Here is an 18,511-nt window from a genome sequence, read left to right as displayed (position 1 = left end):
TTGAGTCATGGCTGTCATACTCATCGAAATAAGATGGTATCCTCATGTCTATGCTAGGAGGAGGGCGCAACCTTCGTGGTTCAACAAATTCTTGTTCTATTTGTTGACTGTGGCGGACATGACTTCTCCTCACCGTTGGAGGAGGAGACAGAGATCTCCGGGGAGATTCTTTGTAAGTCAGAGCACGGGCGTGAAGATGTGCATTCCGCACTCTACGCTCATATTCTACTTTCAGGTTCTCTTGTTGGACATGAAGCCATTCGTCCGGGGACAGTAGTCCACCGTATTTGGAATTATGACGGTGAGACTTCGCCATATCAGAATCATCGGAATCATCTTCCGGATCCACACCTGACCGAGTTTGGCGAGTCTCCCTCATGATTCGCCCAATATCAGCTAGATTAGAACCTTCTGGAGCCGTTACGTGTCCTAAATCGGTAGGACTTGGCCCAGTTAGTGCGGTGACGCGCTCAAGGGTACGACCACCTGGTGTTGTCTCGGTAGTTCGTGAACTCGGAGCTGTCACACGTGCAAAAACACTCGAGGCAAGGCCTTCAGGTATTTCAGTGTTAGTCACACGTGAAGCAAGTGCAGGAGTTCCGTCGGCCCCTCAGGAAGTTTACTCATACTTTAAACAAACCGAAAAACAAACAAAAATTTGTGTTGTTCTAACACCAAAACAGATGGCGCCAATGAAGAAACACGGATCCAATCCCTGGGTATGGGTCCTGGATCCAATGAGTCTATAGGTAAAATACGATAACTATTAACACAGTATGAGCACAACTTCCCGAAGTCCAATGACCGGAACCTGCAAAACAGACACCGTGAGTCTCGTTACAGGAAGGACAAGAGGGAGGGTCTTCCTGTAACCACCCTCCGGCATGAGAATCAGTAACGTTCGTAAAGGAGAAAGTACTGAAAACTCCACAGACTAAGTGTAGTCAGAGTATATGTAAGTTCGAGTGACTGTGAATGAAATGAATACCTCATGCAGGTTGACAAGGTATTTATAGCCGAAGGATGTAGGAAGGTGATTGGGTCAGCTGTCCTCTTCTAGAAGATCTTGGTAACCGCTTGGACGCGTATCCCTTTGTGATAGGTTGAGCTATACGTCCCATGTGCATGGGTATAACAACCTGGACACGCGTCTTCTGATGATAGGACAGATCATACCCTGGCCATGTGCACGGTTATAACAACCTGGACAGGTGTCCTTTGCTCATTGGCTGGCGAGTCACGTATTCGTCAAGTAACAATTGTGGATACTCTTCTAGAGGATAGTTAGTTCGTGACAGCTGTCCAGTTGGCATTTCCTTCTGGTCATTTTAGCGGACAGATGTCCTGTCTTGCGGATGACTTCTGAGGATTCCTGGATGCTTCCGCGTGTGGTGTGAGGACGTTCCTCTTCTATCGAGTTATGCGGATGATCCATATGACCCGCGGGTGGTGTATGAGAGGTTTCTCTATGACACGCGGGTGATCCTTAAGGGTATTTGGGTCTTTTTGGTACCCTACCTCTATAAGTCCCCCCAGCCCAGTGTTTCTTCCGCGTGAAGTCTTTATGCAGGTGAAATTTTGGACTTAATGTATTTTTGGGGGTTTTTGAATTTTGAGGTTTGGTAGAAAATATCCTCTGTTGGTGTAGATAATCATGAAAAAAGGGACAAGTTGACACTCGCAAGCGCGTGAACAGGTGATGGAATGTTTTTGATGGCTGTCACTGTACCCGACTGTGCAACTTTTCCTCTTTTTCGAATTTCCCGCGTGACATGGCGATTGTTGATTAGGCGATGACTTTCTCTCTCCACTGTTCATATCCCATCGCATTAATTGCAATGGGTATAAATAGTGAGAGATATCTTCTAATCGAAATTTTTATCGCCTTTGATTCTTGATTATCTTTTTTTTTTCTTTTTGATACAATACTGATCAAAGCTTATTATAATGTCGAACGTTCAAACCGAAGTTGATGAGATAGAGGTGAAGAATATCAGCGTCACATAAGCTTTCCCAATCATTCAACATCATTCTCCTCATTGCCACATCAGCGTCACATAAGCTTTCCCCAATCATTCAACATTACCCTTCAACACCCTTCAACCAAGGAAATATACCACTCTCCTTTATTCTTCACCATTCTCTATTTTTATTTTTTTATTATTTATATAATATTCAAAAAAATAATAATATAAATTTAAACTTAAAACACTATAGATAACATTATCAAATAAACTTAAACTAAAAAAAATAACTAGTCTTCATTGTCAGGAAGAGCCGAAAGAGACCATATATTCGACCAAGTCCAAACGTAACTCGTCATGTGTATCTTGATTTTCCAAAGCCAATCGATTATATTATTTTTGTGTTTCGTCAACCAGTTGATGTTGGACGTTGTCTTCATCCTCGTTGTACTCGCAAATCGCACGTCCCTCATCTTCAATAATCATGTTATGCAATACATATTGCATACATCATCCGTCTAATTTTTTTGGCGTCCATGCTCGTGTCGGGTTAGCCACTACGTGCCACTTTCTTTTTATGACACCGAAACATTTTTCAATATCTTTTATTGCCGCCTCTTGAGCTCCTTTAAATTTCTTTCCTTTTTCATCTTGTGGGACGTGAAGGATTTCACAAATATGGACCACGACGGATATATCCCGTCACCAAGATAACACCCGTGCTTGTATTCGATTTCTAAAACATAAAACTTGACTTCGACGTCTTACATTCTAGTATGTTATTGTAAAACCTCGACCGATAGAGGACCGTTAAATCATTATTTGTACCGGCAACACCAAAGAAGACATGCAAAATCCATAAATCTTGTAAAACAACTGCTTGCAAGGATATAGTCGAGTGTGCATTATCACCTCGCATGTATTAACCGCGCCAAGCATTTGAACAGCTTGCCCCCTCCCAACGCATACAATCAATACTACCAAGCATCCAAGGAAATCCATGTTTTGTTTCATGACAATCATATAATTTTTGAATGTCACTCCAAGTAGGGCTACACAAATATTTTTTTGCTATATAACTTAAAAATATTTTTGGTTAACTTATAAACACTATCGCGTAACGTTCTTTCGAACATTTGAAGATACTCGTCCAAAGCATCATGAACCGTGTCGTATGCCATATGCTGGATCGATGCATTGCACTTTTGTAGTGGAGTAAAACCTCTTCTCCCCCTCGCATCCTACGTACCTCAAACCATGGATCTGTTCTCACTATATCGTCGACTATTCTTTGGAATAGACGTTTACTCATTCGGAAACGCCTCCTAAAATCTTCGTATGTGTAAGTTGCGTTTTCGGCAAAGTAGTCGGCTACCAAACGGTCATGTGCACCTTTACGTCTCGATTCAACGAGCTTTTCTTGTGAGACGAGGAGATGTTTGGTCGTCACCAAAGAAAACATGTTCGATCGTAAACTCCATTGCATTTAGAAAAAATATGTATCGTTGGACGAAGAAGAATCATTCATTTTGATTTTTTGGGTTTAAATTATATGGTTTTGGTTAAAATATGTAGAAATAGTTTGAGAATGGTTGAAATGGTTTGAGAACGGTTTAAATGCAATTTAAAATATAATAAAATCAATTTTTTTTTTAATTTGGACCGTTGCCAACGGTCAAGAGAGGGCCCACACTAGTCACCACTGACGCTACTACCATTCTCAGTGCGGTCAGGTCTTGACCGACATTTGGCGGGACGGTGTTCCAAGAAGACCCCTCGGGTGAGGAGAGCCAGCCAGACGATCACATCAGACTAGTAAGGTCAACCACTAACCCATACCCCTTAGCCTCAAATCTTTTATTTATCTTATTATATTTTTTTAGTGCTCTAAATTCTCTCTCCTTAAACAAAGTCATACCCGTAGCGATAAGGTTCATGCATCCATGGGTTGACCAGATATTTAGTGGCTATAGCCTGTAAGTTACATGTTGCATAAAATACAACTCTAAAGGTTTTTTAAAAGGCCGGAATGATTCTTTCATTTATTTTTATAATGTGAAATGAGAACTACAAGATATTTTTTTCTGCCAATTATTATTAACAAGATATTTTTTTTTCTGCCTATTATTATTATTATTATTATTATTATTATTATTATTATTATTATTACTACTACTACTACTTTGGAGTTGCAAGGGCCTTATTGAGTCATTTGGGGTCACAATATTTGTCCGCGAGTGTTTTTTCTTTTGTTTTTTAGCATTGTAAGTTTAGTGAAAGTCGACTGAACACTATTTTTTTGTTATATTTCCGATACCATAACAAATATGACATAAACAAATCGAATTTGCATAGACTCACCGCCTCAACACCCGAGACCAACAACGCTTGAGTTTTATCGACTGATGCCACCAATTGGTCTACCTCAATTTTTATATTATCTTTTACGTTTTAATTCTGTTACCATAACGAACGTAACTAAACAATTTTTTTATTTTAGTTTCAGTATAACATGACTGAAACCGACCGGCTTCACGTAGACTCACCACCTTAACGGCTGGAACCGACAATGCTTTGGTTTCACAATACCCGAGTTTTACCGTACCATGCCACCCCATTGGTCCACCTCAAATTTTATATTTTGTTTTGATTTTGTTTTTGTTCTGACACTGTAACGAAGGTAACCGAAACCGACCTAATTGCTGTTGAGTTACCGCCTCAACGCCCGGGAACAACGCATGAGTTTTATCACCGTTCGGGTTTTCACGACCAAATAAATGTCATTTTAAATATTTTATTTTTGCAAATGTTGCTCTTTTTATGTCTTAATTTAATGAATTTGGTTTTTTGGTATTAACTTTGAACACTCGGATTTTACCAACGTTGTTTATCCATAACGAACGTAACGATACTGACCGAATTTACGTCGACTCACCATTGTAGCGCTCGGGTTTTACCAATGCCCGAGTTTACTGACAGAATGAATATGTTAATTTATTTTATAATACGCTATACAGGTGCCAATATTTTCTGGTTTTCTAATTATAAATATGTTAATATGACAAATTTATATTTTAAGCATAGTTTCCAGTACGGTAACGAACGTAGCTAAAACCGACCGAATTCACGTTGACTTGCCAATGCAACACCTGGACTTTACCGACCGATTTTGCCGCGCATCACGCGGTAATTTACTAGTGTCTATGTAAATGTTAAAATGTAAACCACAGCTTTCTTCCTTTCTCAACATACTATCTCTCTTTCTTACATATACTTTCGGCAATTTATACACACCAAGAGCTTGCTTTGTCGATCACTTTCATCAATGAGCCATCCATGGGCAAAGCTTCATAGCGATCCGGGGTCCACGGCGGCATGGCCTCTCCCCATTTTTTTATTCAGTATTGTAAATTTATTCATTTTCGTTTGAAATTTTTTATAGGAAATTTGGTTTTAAACAATCCTAATTATGCCTGATTGGCAAATAACAGTCCCAACTTAACACTTGGCTGGTGACGGTCCCAACTAAAAGTGTATTTGTTTTCAATGGTCCGCGACTAACGAAATACTAACCCCGTTAGTATGATGCTTACGTGGCATGTCTAGTTGTCAAAAATTGCTTACGTGGCAGATGACATGGAATGTGGCTATTTAAATTATTTGTAATTATATTAAAATATTATTTAACCCAACCCAGCCTCCCCTCACCCCTTTCTGCAACCACAACTTCATATCCAGCACTCAGGCGAACCACCACCAGTCCACCACCTTCACTGTAAATTGGATTAACCTTACATCAGGTTTTGGTTTCTTAAACCCAAAACGAGTCAAATACCGGTTCATCGGAGGAGAAGATGTAGAAGTATAAAAATCTGAAGCCTATATGTTCGCGTTTCACATAAATAATGTGACTAATCGAAGCTCCCCGGAGTTACAAAACCTAAGTCATATGCCACGTAAGAAATTTTTGACAACTAGACATGCCACGTAAGCATTATACTAACGGGGTTAGTATTTCGTTAGTCGCGGACCATTGAAAACAAATACGCCATTAGTTGGGACCGTCACCAGCCAAGTGTTAAGTTGGTACTGTTATTTGCCAATAAGTCATAGTTGGGATTATTTAAAACCAATTTTCCTTTTTTATGCATATTGAACTCCGCTATACAAAACAGAGTTAAGTTCAAGTTTCGCCACTAGAGCCATCGCTATACCGACTTCATCACCAACTTGGGTCGAACTTTATATCGAATACTTACTTATTAACACTTGCTTATTTATTAAGGCTTTATTCATAAAGTCACGTTGTTTTCACGGTTTTTAAAGTCATCTATTCAAAATTGTTTTAATTTAAACTCTTCTCCCTGTATACGTATATTACTTAAAAAGAAATAAAAGTGGTTTGTGGGATTAACATATATTTGTTACGTTACGTATGGAAAAAAATAATACAATATCATTTCATTTTCGTCAACCCATTGGTTAGGTATCAAGGTGTCGTGAAAGACATTTTTATAGCTTTGACAATCTCAAATGTTGGGGATTAAAATGCTCACACGAACTCAACACAAACACACACATGAAAAGTAAATCGAAAGATATCGATTATATGGTCTCAAGGGTATATATATAATACAATTACAAGATAATGATGAGATCTCCTAAGATCTTAACTAACAATAGGAGACATATATACTTCACAAATAAAGGATAAATCATAAATTCATAATCAAGATATAATACTATTTAATCTATATTTATTATACTCGCTTGCCGCAGTCAAAACTGGTGGTTCACGAATGTTAAGACTAGAACGAAAATCTTTAAAAAGAATCCACACGAGCTCTAAATATATCCGCTATTTGGTAGCGTGAAGGCACATGTAGAACTTTGACTAAACGTCGAGCAGTTTTTTCCCAAACACAATGGATATCCATTTCAATATGCATGTTATGTTCTCTAATGTTGAACATGATTGCCAGCAAGGTAGATAGCACTAATGTTATCATACAAGACGATTGAAGCACGAGATAGAGGGTGACCGAGCTCTAATAAAAGATTTCTAAGCCAATATGTAGGTCCAAAAACGACCACTCGAACGGATTTTGCAATTGATAATCGTTTGAGACGGGTGCGGTAAATCAAACGATCGAACATAGATAATTTAAAGATATAATACAAGTGAACGATCTCGTTGTTGGTTAAAAGATTGATAATATTAAACAAAGAACGAACCCACCCATTGTTAGCTCCCCTTGGGTGGATGATTTACACCATTGAAAGACACACTAAAATAGAAAACAAGTTTTCTATTTATAGCCTAAAACAATACAAATAAACTAGAAGATCTCTCGTTGAAGCTAAACGCGCGTGCCGAAGCTCTTGTTTCGTGTCCCGTTTTTTCGCCGACATAAATTATTCACTTGACTATTAATATATAACGGGTTTCGTAATTTGATATCGCAAGTCACAAATAATGGCCTTATAATCACCCCCTTGACTTATTATATCAAAAACTTTGTTGAGCCATGTCTCGCATCTTCACGAATCAACCCGACAAAACCGAAGCGTCTTCAATCACCCCCTCAAGGTATGATCCACCGGGGACAACGATCAAATGACAAAGCTTTTTATTTCCGAAATGAAATTATTTAACTCACCCATAATAAATAAGTATCCTAGATACTCGTGTCCCACATTTTTAGGTTGAGAGATAATTAAGCAATTTAATTCCCTATTAAATTCAACTTGTTTAAAAATTATCATCTTAATTAATAAGCATCTCGGATGCGCGTAGCCCACGTTTTCAGGATCCAATTCTCGAACGCCTTAAAAATAAAATATTAATAATATGCTTTGAACACGGTCTAATAATGACGAAAACCCAAACAAATTTGACTTTCTTCAGTTGGTCAACCCCGAACAATAATTATTTATTGGCCCACAAAATATCTTTGTTGAATAGCCCAAAATACAATATTGATCCACACTATTACAGCCCATCAAACCAACCCACAAACACTTAGCCCAAAATCCAGCAGCCCAGTCAAATCCCAAGCCCATTTGCAGCCCATTTTCTTCATATAATTTTAGGGCACAAGACATATTAAACTTTTTGGTGAAAAACAAAAGAATGCAGCCGCCACAATTAGTCCCGCGCCGGAATCTGCCTCTTATGCCGGAATAATGAGTCCGGTGGCCGGCCGCCAGAAAACCGACACTTGGCCACCGCCGCCACTCTCCATCAGCACACACTGCCATGCTCCGGCCAACATAACTTACCAACCGTCGTTCCAGGCGCAAATAAAGAACAAACGCCACCATGGTACCCTGCCGGAAAACCGTTCTCCGGCCACCGAAAAGTTGATTCAGGGTCTTAACCACCGTCACTCCATCTCAACCCACTTCCGGCCACCAGATCTGATCTCCACTTGTTACCTCACTGCCGGATAACCAATCTCCCGCAACTGGCCACTGCAGCCACCAGAAACCTTTCTGAACGTTGCCATACTCACTCACCAACTAAAACCGTGCATCCACCGCCGTTCACAACCTCCTGAAACTACCAAACCACCATCATATTCAACCGAAAAACCATATTCTGGTCGGTTCACCTTTTAATCAACAGCCGCTGCCACCATCCGCTAGAAAAACAAGCACCGATCATCACCTTTAAATTGTCAGTGAATCCAGATCTACACACAAGACGAGCTTCAAACACCTTTATTTTCTCAGATCATCAAATTATTTTCAAACTTCTAACTTTATTTTCAAAACTTCAACGGATTTTAACGTCTCGATTCTGGTAATAGCAGAAATAGAACCCGAATATCAAGAGAAAAGTTGAATCATAACATTCGACCCGCTCTAATACCAATTGTAGGTCCCAAAACGACGACTCAAACGAATTTTGCACTGGATAAACGTTAGAGAAGGGTGCGGTAAATCAAACGACCGAACATAGATAATATAAAGATATAATACAAGTGAACGATCTCATTGTCTGTTAAAAGATTGATAACATTAAACAAAGAACCGACCCACCCAAGGTGAGCTCCCCTTGGGTGGATGATTTACACCATTGAAACACACACTGAAATAAAAAACAACTTTCCTATTTATAGCCTAAAACAATATAAATAAACTAGAAGATCTCCCGTTGAAGCTAAACGCGTGTGCCGAAGCTCTTGTTTCGTGTCCCGTTTTTTCGCCGACATAAATTATTCACTTGACTATTAATATATAACGGGTTTCGTAATTTGATATCGCAAGTCACAAATATTGGCCTTACACAATATAACTTAATCACTGCATTAGTTATATTGCGATATTTAGCTTATCACTATATCGAGATAGAGCGGTGTGACAATTGGAGGACCAACACAAGAGATTGTCGCCAAGATAGACATAATATCCAAACGTAGATCGTTTTGTGTCACGAACAACCAACCCAATTAGCATCAGTAAAGGAATGTAGAGAGGTGATGCTGGATTTGATAAGTGTGGGAGCGTGATTCAGCGTGCCTTTAAATGCATAAGCAATGTTTTAAAAACCGGTATTTTACTTGTACTGGATTAAGCTAAAAAATGGTATAATCGGTTGAACCGAGTTATATCGGGATGTTCAACCGGTTGAATAGTTTACCTTATAAATTCCTATAAATGTAACTTCAATCCAAAAATAACCAAAAACTAAATGATTCATATAACAAAAAGTAATCCTAAAGTTAATCCATATTAAAAAAATAACGCAAAAGCACTCCATTTTAAAAAATTATTTATAAAGTTTACACGTTTGAATGTTAACAGGGTATATACCCGCGTGACACGCGGGTGTAATAAATTGTCACTAAACATAATCAACTTAAACATCAATTTAAACAAACATAATGTTTATTTAAATATTAAAACTTAATAGATTTACATTGTCACTAAACACATCACCATACCAACCAAAAAGTAATAGATTTACATTGTCTTAATATTAAAACTTTCAAATTACAGAAAGTTAATTTGAACATAACAAACATAATAAATTTAAACAACAAATTCAAGCAACACAATACTTCTTCAAACTTTTGGACCAAACCATTAACCATTTACATTGTCTAGATCTTAAAAGTTAAAAGTTACAATAAGTTAATGTACATCGAACAACCAAAAAACATCAACAAAAGACATAAACATGTACTTTCATATTAAATCACCATCAACTTCTTTAAACATTCTACCAAAATAAACTCATTTTGCTTCACCACCTGAAAATATAATAAAACATTAGCATCAATATTAAATATATTTAATAATGAGTAACATTTGAACATTAATAAAGTTGTTTTTATTAAAACAAAATAACATACAACAACAAACAAAGTAAAACGACAACATAAAACATCTTTCTAACTTAAACCATTAAACCAAAAAGATATATCAATAAAAATCTTTTTTGGCCGTAATTTTATACATAATAAATTTGATACTCATATAAAACAACCCGTTTTGAAATATTTTCAAAATAGTTACAAAATATAAAAAAATTGGAATTAGTCAACTTCAAAAAATTATGATTTTTTTTTTGAGTTTTGATCAATCTTGCAACAAACTTTTAAATCAATGACATTAATATTTTGTTAAACTTGCAAAACATAAAAACGATTTACAAGACATTAATATTTTGTTAAACTTGCAAAACATAAAAACGATTTACAATAAATGAATTTTCAAATAACTTTGAAAAGATTAAAAAAATTTATGTTGACTTTGAAAATATTTAAAGGTGAAAAAATATGATTCAAAAATATATATACCATATATACATGTATTTTAATAAGAAAAATATATTAAAAACGTGGAAATTAATTGTTATATTTAAATGAGAATATTATTAAAGACATTACTAACGAACGTATATGAACATCCCGTACAAACAGAAAATGTAATAAACACGTATTTAATATATTGACATTTTATGTTGAGTATATATATTAGGAAAATGAATTAAATTAGAATATATTAAATGGTCGGTCAACAATATTAAAGAAAGTTATTAACTTTAAAAATTTTAGAAAACACCGACCCACATTATAGTCAATTCCAAAAATAAATAAATAAATTATACTCAACTTATTTATTTGAAATTCGAATTATTAATTTGAATACACGTAAAAAGTAATAAATATAAATAATGACTTTCAACTTAATTATATGATTTGATTAAATTAGAATATAATAAATTGTTATTTAAGTTATAAATCTGTTTACCAAAATTGTTAAATGAAATTTGTTATAGTCAAAGATCTTAAATATAAAAAATATTACAAAAATCATGGCATAATTTAATCTTGAAATTATTACTTTTTTAGTCGATCCACAATTAATATTATTTTATTACAGTCAAAGAAATATGCATTCAATTTTGTTAAAAACCCATTATCATTAATTGTGATATTTATGTCTAATTATAAATTGGTCAAACATATAAGTTAGGAAAATTGTGGAGATTGGAAACTAATAAACAATAAATATTGACAATGAAAACAAAAATTTTCCATAACCAACTGTAATATATTTTTTTTAGAATTCAAATTCAAATAATACTTCGAATTTTTATAGTGCATTAATTGTTACGGTTTCCATAACCAAATGATGACACCCATTAGCATTAATTGTGACATTTATGCCTCATATACATTGGTCAGATGAAAATGTTAGAAAATATAATGTATCTTACAATATAATAAAATAATAATGTTTTAAGTCAAATATATTGAAATATAAAAATGGTAAGGAGTAAATGTTATTATTTCTATCAAAATAAGATGTAATAACTAATTAGAAAAGGTAATAAATTAATAATAACAAAATTACTAAAATTATTATAAATTATAGATATTATCATTAATAAACAGATAAATATAAGATACAAAAATATATTTTTTTAATACATCGGTTGTTATTAAAATATATTAAATGGACAAAACCAACAACTATATATGATTGATTATATAAAAATCAAATAAATTACATGAATTGTGAAAAAATACTTAAATACAAGAATAATAACAAAAAATATACATCAATATTAAACAAAAAATAAGATATCTTATCAACAAATCTTTAACCCATGAAATTAGCTATATCAAGTTTGGAACATAACTGAAATTAGAAAATTAAATATTAATATTCGTTTTACAAATAATAAATTTTAATTGTGGTAATGTTACATGTTATGAAATATTTACCCAGTAATTCATAAAATTCAACTTTAATTTAAATTTGGAAATTTATAAATTTTAAATTACATCGTTTTAGAAATAATAAATTTCAGTAATGGTAATTTTAAACATTATGAATGTGTATTTAATCAGCCATTTAAAAAGTCCAACTTAAAGTTAAATTGAACTTTATTGTTTGACCGGACAATTTAAAAATGTTTGACCAACTTAAATGTTTGACCAGCAATTAAATAAAAAAATCAACTTTAATTTAAATTTGGAAATTTAAACTTTTTAATCAAATCGTTTAACTTACCAGCTTAAACGTTTGACCAACAATTAAATAAAAAAATCAACTTTAATTTAAATTTGGAAATTTAAACTTTTTAAGTCAAATCTTTTGGAAGTTTAAACTTTTTAAATCAAATCGTTTAACTTACCAATAATAAATTCTAATGATGGTAAGTTTAAATATTAATATTCGTTTTACAAATAATAAATTCTAATGATGGTAAGTTTAGACGTTTTGGAATATTGACTTACTATTTACAAATTTCAAATTTAACTTAAATTTGGAATTTAAAATTCGAAATTGTAATTGTTTTAGAAATAAAAAAAAATAATCGCAGTAATGCTACATGTTATGGAATGTTAAACCACTGATTTACAATTTATTATTGGCCTTACCGGAAAAAGAATAATGATAATGTCTATGGATGAAACTTTTTATTTAGAACCTAGAAGAACAACATGTAAAAGAAAAATACAGGAAAAATATAAAACTTCAAATAAATATAAAACAACCATTGTTATAGGTATAACACATGAACCGAAAAAGTTACCGGAAAAACGTAAAAACGTAGGAATATTAGGTTAATCGCCGTTTTTGATTTAGAACCTAAACTGATTTAAAAAAAATCAGTTAACAATGAAAATAAAGATAAAAAGGTTAGACCTACAATAACCGGAAGTAAATATGATGTTGCCGGAAAAATATATAACCTTGCCGGAAAATCATATAACATTGTTGGCATTGAAGTATAATATATAACCTTACCGGAAAACGATTAAGCTCGATCTACATTACCGGAATATAGAAGATGGTGGATGGTGGAGTTAGAGAGAGAGAGATTAAATACAAACACAAACGGAAAACAAAAATCTTACCGGAAAACCTTACTGGAAAACCATAATAACTTTAAAATATCAATTCAATCTTGGATTTTGATATACAACCTAAAGAGATTATTACAAAATCATATAACAATTAAAATAAATATAAAACCATATCGTAAAACCTTACCGGAAAAAGATATTACCTTGCCGGAAAATCAAATAACATTGTTGGTCATTACCGGAAAACGATTAATTTCGATCTACATTACCGGAATATAGAAGATGGTGGAGTTAGTAATTAAGAAGAGAGAGAGAGAGAGAGAGAGAGAGAGAGAGAGAGATTAAAATGATTAAATTGATGGTGAAAAATTTTAAGGTTTAAATAGTGTGTGAGATGACACATGACAGCATATTAGAGAGTCTTAGAATGGAAATGAGATGACATGGAGGCCTAGGTGAACACCCTAGTAGAAGGACATGTGGCAAAATTGTATTGATTTAATAGATTAGTAAGATTGTTGGGTTAAAAATAATTTTGAAAAAATATGGGCCGCAAATATAAAAAATTTCCGGGCTCAAAACCGGTTTTCCAGTAACAACCGGTATTTTAGACAAAAACCGCCGGTAGGATGTCTAGCAAACCGGTCAAAAACACCGGCCTATTGTGTGAAATCCGGTTCAACCGACCAGTTTGAACCGGTTTTTAAAACACATAAGAGTATTCTTTGAAGTGCATGTGTGTGATTGGTGGTGGGATAATGCATATGCATGCATTTTTGCTGAACAACAGTATGATAAAAGTAAGATAATGTAATGCTCTAGACTTCGGTATGTAGTGGCATCTGCCAATGGGAACACGAAGATGTACTTTGTTTAGCGTTGACTGCAACTGTTATGAGACAGGGTTTACTCAAGGACAATTCTGCTAGGGTCAAGATTTACTCTGTATAAGTACTCTGAGATATAAATAAGGAGTCACCGGTGCGTTTAACCGCAATAGCCAAGTTTTATATTAAGTATTAAATAATCAGGTTCTTCTAATAACTTTTTTGATACTGAAAAAGGAATTTTTTTATATGAAAAACTAGCTTTTGAACCTGTGTGTTACAAGAGATTCTTCAAATGAAATAAAAAATAAAGTCAATTATTTGAAATAAATACACAAAATTAAAGGTAAAAAAATTAAATATGTAATACAAACAATAAGAAATCTATAATTTCAAATTTACATTTATATGAAAAAACATAGGATCAAATTAAATATTGCAATGAGTTTAATACTGCGATAAGTTCGAAGAAACAGTAAAAACGGATTCACAACAACAACAACAATAACAACAACAATAATAATAATAATAGAAGTGCATAGAATGATTTGGTACATGTCATATGTAAGTAGCTGGCATGAAAATTGTTTTGGTATACAATCCTATTTCTTTGTTGAAATTGATTATGTAATAGATTTTTATGAAATAAAATAAATCGGAATTGATGGTTTCCAAAAAAACAAATAACTTGAAATTATAATTTTTTAGAAAAAAACATGAAACGAAGGATTCCAAATTTTTTAGGTATAATTAATCATGATTTTAATGTTTAAATGCTTTTTAGAATGATTATGTTTAGAAACTTAAATTAAATATTTAAAATTAAATAATCACATTAATTGAAAATTTAAATTAAATAACACAATTAAAACTTTATATATATATATATATATATGAAGTGGAAAGCAGTGCATAATTAAAATTGAATTCACGAGTTTTTATTATAAAAAATGTTGAATTCATTAATAAAAAGTAAGGTATACATTGAACATAATTATATATTATGCATGTATTAAATTATTGTAATTGATCATTAATGTGTGTATAATATCTTGAAATATATTGAAAATGTTGTAATTCATGGTCAAACCATTTTCATTCATGATCCATGGATACTATGGATTAAGGAGAAGAGAAATTAGAAGATTAAGTGAGAATCTTATGCTAGGATTGAATGTGTTTAGGACAACTAAGCATCATTATATTTGTTTGTTAGTATAGTAAGAAATAAGATAAGATAAAATTGCTTTATTTGAAACAAAATTATGAAACATTTAGAAGCAATTAATAATGACAATAACAAACAGTGGGTAATGTATAGTATAACTAGGGGTAGCCTCCGTTATCCCTTAACTTTTCGTCGATAGTGTAATTTTTTTTTTCATTTTGGGTCGGTTTTTGTATTTAGTTACCTCTTGAAAGAAAATATTATATTACCCCTATTTATTTAAAGCCCAACCAATTTAAAAACTTCAAATCAAATAAAACCCAAACAAAATTGATAGCCTAAAGCAAATAAAAATCATTAACTTTTTTTATTTGAACTAGAGACATCAAACAGAAACATGCTCATACAAAAATAGCCTTAACATAATCACCATGTTTTAAAAGTTCAAATCAAATAAAGGCTAAACAAGTTTATAGCCCAAAGCAAATATAAACCATTAACCATTTTCTCGTTTGTTTGAACGAGAAACATTAAACGAAAACACGCTTAACAAAAACAAAATCATTATTTTGAGGTTCAAAATTTTAATACGGTTTTAAATATGCAAATTCAAGAACTTGGAAATAGATTCACTGGGGTCTCAATTAGTTTGTTAGAGAATATGCCTGGTTTAAAATTATGAGATTCGTTTTTTAAATTTGATATATCTAAGATAGTGGTCTTTTCGGAGATGTATCCGAATGATTTTAGTAATGAAAAGAGGGTGTATTTTAGGTAATCGTACTACATTTTATCACATTCTAAAGGAAGATGATAAATTTGCAAGATTGAATGGAATGTGTGACCGTGTTCATGTAATGGTGAAAACCGGAAAGCACACCACTTTTCCTTTGGTTTATCAAATATTGGAGATAGTGTTGGTTTTATAGATTGCAGCCGCAACTGTTGAAATATGTTTTTTTCTAAAATGAAGCTTAATGCGGGTTTGCGCAAACAAATGAGTGATGAGTATTTGAACAATACTTTAATTTGTGCCGTCGAAAAATAAATGCTTGATAAAATAAAAAAAAGAGGGTGTAATGGCTCAATTTCAAGCTTGAAAACCGAAGAGGAGAAATTTACACCCATGTGTTTAATTATATATATTATCGTGTTTCTACTTTTGTTTCGTTTACACTGTATGAATTATGGTAAAAAAAAATTGAACGTTACCACTGAAATTTATGTTTAGATCCGACTCTGATAACATAGTTTAAAACACTCATAGATGTTCTAGTTTGCTAGTCAAGTAATTATGCATCTCTTTTACTTCTTCATGAGTTTTGTGGAAATATATATAATTTTTAGTTTATCAGAACTAATATTAAAAATATTTGAGTTTACTAATTCTAGTTGTTGGTTTTATTATATTTGTTTATGTTTAAATATTAGGCTTATTGCTAGTACATGGCTTTATGTTCAAATGGGCAGTTGATAATGTAAATAGACGAACACGTGTTTAACTAACACCCAAACATATATGTTTTCCTAATCTTATATCTTAAAAACTTCATCTGAGTTGTCACATGTAATAGAGTTTCAAATACGAAATAATTTATGCATATAATAGATTGAAGAGCTAAAGTTGGCACCTATGTTGCACGGGAACTGATATGGAACGGGAAACGGGCACGGGTATAGAAACGGGAAACAAAAACTCAAAAAGTCAAGAAACGGGTACGGCACGGGTACGTCAATAAATACATATAAAAAATAAATATATATTATAGATAATGTACCACAAGCCCAAAATATATTCATACATTGATGTAAACTTCAAAATTCATACATCTTCCAATGATAATCAATCATAAGTCTTTCAAAATTCATACATCTTCTAAAGCAAAGGTAATCAAATATTATCAATCAAACCATTTTCAAGATCCGGCTCATCTAGTGAAAGATCTGTAAACTGTAAAAAGCCTACATCTTCCATCGAGTCAAAGGTATCTCCACTAATATCCCACATCTTCAAGTCATCATTGGGAGCCCTGGATAAAAGTCGAAGATAATTGTGTACGTAAAGCAAGTCATAATGATGAAGATTTTTTGACCTTGTGTTTCTTGAGAACTAGCCATAATCGTGATAGATGATTGTGATTTATGAAGATTATTGTTGAATTTCGTTGTTGAAGGAGATCTGTGACTGAATAGACCGAATAGGGTTGGGATATATGAATCGACTCTTTTTTGGAAACTTACGTAAATAGCTCCATAACTTACAAGAGTTACCCCTGAACTACTGGAAACCTTTAAAAAACGTCCCCAAAATCTGGAAACGGTCTGGAAACACCCTTTGAGTTATCGAAACGGCCAAGGAACGTCCCCAAATCTCAGGAAACATTATGGAAACGTCCCCCTAGCCGTACCCATAGGCGTTTACATCCCCGGCGAGTTTTCGAGACGGGGTAGGGTGGGTTCCAGGCGTTTCTATGCATCGGAGGTTGGCACATCTTGACCTCAAATCTACTAGCGATACATTTCCTAATAATGAGTTGAAAGGGGAAACATTAACAAGTTACAATGCCAAATAATTTATGCATGAGAACTCAACGAACCCAGTGGCCAACTAGCTATTTAGCTCAGTGCAATATAAGAAAAAGCTTCTAGGAATCAAGATCATAATATGTAAGAATAAATATATGGATATGTATATTTATGTATGACCTACATGATCATTTATATTATAATATATCAAAGTTAATTAAATTATACCTTATTATTATATTAGCTAGTTCACTCTAAGTTCCTTCTAGTTTAGTATCTTAACATTCTCATATAAATTCCAATAACAGCTCCGAATGGTGGAATCACATCATTAACTGGAGATAACTTTGCTGCCTGGAAGGACTCTCTTATGCTTAATCTTGCCTTCCTGGATTTCGACTTTGCTCTAAACAAGGATTAACCTCCGGAACTAACCGCTAACAGCACCCCTGCTGAGCACTTACTTTTCAAAAAATGGAAGAGATGCAACCGCATGTCTCTAATGCTTATGAAAAACTCCATTAGCATGCCCATAAGAGGATCTATTCCAGACTCTGAAAATGCTAAAACCTATCTGGCTTCTGCGGAGGAACAATTCAAAGGAACGTCTAAGGCGCATGCTAGTACTCTTATTCTCAAACTGGTGTCTACTAAGTACGATGGAAGGAGTGGCATTCGTGGGCATATTATGATGAT

The sequence above is a fragment of the Bidens hawaiensis genome, unplaced genomic scaffold, assembly GCF_021521415.1.
Source record: "Bidens hawaiensis isolate Kalapana, Puna unplaced genomic scaffold, B.hawaiensis_p1.1 tig00008542_1, whole genome shotgun sequence".
In the NCBI taxonomy this organism is placed as follows: domain Eukaryota; kingdom Viridiplantae; phylum Streptophyta; class Magnoliopsida; order Asterales; family Asteraceae; genus Bidens; species Bidens hawaiensis.
Note: the sequence above shows the minus strand (reverse complement) of the source record.